Source organism: Callorhinus ursinus, unplaced genomic scaffold (assembly GCF_003265705.2).
Source record: "Callorhinus ursinus isolate GAN/ISIS: 27379988/994484 unplaced genomic scaffold, GSC_fseal_2.0 scaffold39, whole genome shotgun sequence".
NCBI lineage: Eukaryota > Metazoa > Chordata > Mammalia > Carnivora > Otariidae > Callorhinus > Callorhinus ursinus.
The window spans coordinates 10,016,768-10,018,754 of record NW_027397101.1 but is presented as its reverse complement, the minus strand read 5'-3'; the positions used below and the strand labels follow the sequence as shown (position 1 = coordinate 10,018,754).

The 1,987-nt window shown below is 37.2% G+C and overlaps 1 non-coding gene across 1 annotated transcript; it reads right to left on the bottom strand.

The window, feature by feature from the left end:
- Positions 1 to 564: 564 nt before the first annotated feature.
- Positions 565 to 669, bottom strand: LOC112836298 (U6 spliceosomal RNA). Its single transcript, XR_003211447.1, has one exon. It is a non-coding gene; the product is annotated as a U6 spliceosomal RNA (small nuclear RNA).
- Between the last annotated feature and the right edge of the window lie 1,318 nt (positions 670 to 1,987).

The window sequence follows — 1,987 nt, the reverse complement described above, 5'->3', positions numbered from 1 at the left end:
ATCACCCATTTAGCCTATCCCCTGACCGCCTCTCCTCCATCAATCCTCAGGTTGTTTTCTATCATTAAGAGTCTCTTATGGTTTGTTTCCCTTTTTTTTTCCCCTTCTCATATGGTAATCTATTTTATTTCTTAAGGTATTTATCTTTCTCTGACTGACTTATTTTGCTTAGCATAATACACTCTAGCTCTATATGATTGCAAATGGCAAGATTTCACTCCTTTTGATGGCTGGGTATATTCCATTGTATATATATATACCACCTCTTTTTTATCCATTCATCAGTCAATGTACATTTGTGCTTTTTCCATAGTTTGGCTATTATTGATAATGCTGCTATAAACATTGGGGTTCATGTACCCCTTCGAATCTGCATTTTTGTATCCTTTGGGTAAAGACCTAATAGTACAATTGCTGGATTGTAAGGTAGTTCTATTTTTTACTTTTTCAGGAACCTCCATACTGTTTTCCATAGTGGCTGCACCAGTTTGCATTCCCACCAAAAGTGCAAGAGATTTCCCCTTTCTCTGCAAACTCGCCATCACTTGTTTCTCATGTTGTTAAAAAAATACAGAACACTGCACAATTTTGACTGTCATCTTTGTGCAGGGGTCATGCTAATCTTTTCTTTATCATTCAAATTTTAGTATATGTCCTGCCAAAGTGAGCATTCAATAAAATTTTTTATCATAATTGCCATACTCTGAAAATCATCCGATAGAAAAACAAAAAAATGTAATGGTAAAATATTATCCTCTTTGAAATAATTAATGATTTTCCTATATGACCTTTGGCTTAAATAGGAAGTAAAACTAAAATTTTATTATATCTGGAAAGAATGAAAAAGAAAGCACTTTATGTTTTTTAATTTTTTAAATTTATTTTTACTATGTTATGTTAATCACCATACAGCACATTATTAGTTTTTGATGTAGTGTTCCAGGATTCATTGTTTTCATATACCACCCAATGCTCCATGCACTCCTTAATACCCATCACTGAGCCAACCCATCCCCCCACACCTCTCCCCTCTAAAACCCTCAGTTTGTTTCCTGGGGTCCCCATAGTCTCTCATGGTTCAACTCCCCCTCCGATTACCCCCCTTCATTTTTCCCTTCCTTCTCCTAATGTCCTCCATGCTATTCCTTATGTTCCACAAATAAGTGAAACCATATGATAATTGACTTTCTCTGTTTGACTTATTTCACTTAGCATAATCTCCTACAGTCCCATCCATGTTGACGCAAAAGTTGGGTATTCATTCTTTCTGGTGGCTGAGTAATATTCCACTGTGTATATGGACCACATCTTCTTTATCCATTCATCTATTGAAGGATATCTCAGCTCTTTCCACAGTTTGGCTATTGCAGACATTGCTGCTATAAACATTGGGGTGCATATGGCCCTTCTTTTCACTACATATGTGTCTTTGGGGTAAATACCCAGTAATGCAATTACTGGGTCATAAGGTAGCTCTATTTTTAATTTTTTGAGGAAACTCCACACTGTTTTCCAGTGACTGGATTGCATTCCCACCAACTTGCATTCCCACCAACAGTGTAAGAGGGTTCCGTATTATGGGAGCATTTAGGCCGTTTGCTTTGAGAATGATTATTGAAAGATATGAATTTATTGTCATCATGTTACCTGTGAAGTCCTTGTTTCTATAGATTGTCTCTGTAAATTTATGTTCTATATCACTCTTGGGATCTTTCATCTTTTATAGAACCCCCCCTTAATATTTCTTGCAGAGCTGGCTTAGTGGTCACATATTCTTTCAGTTTCTGCCGGTCGTGAAAGCTCTGCATCTCTCCATCCATTCTAAATGACAGCCTTGCCAGATAAAGTATTCTTGGTTGCGTGTTCTTCTCATTACTACCCTGAATATGTCTTGCCAGCCCTTTCTGGCTTGCCAGGTCTCTGTGGATAGGTCTGATGTTATTTTGATGTTCCTCCTTCTGTATATAAGGAATTTCTTCCCCCTGAC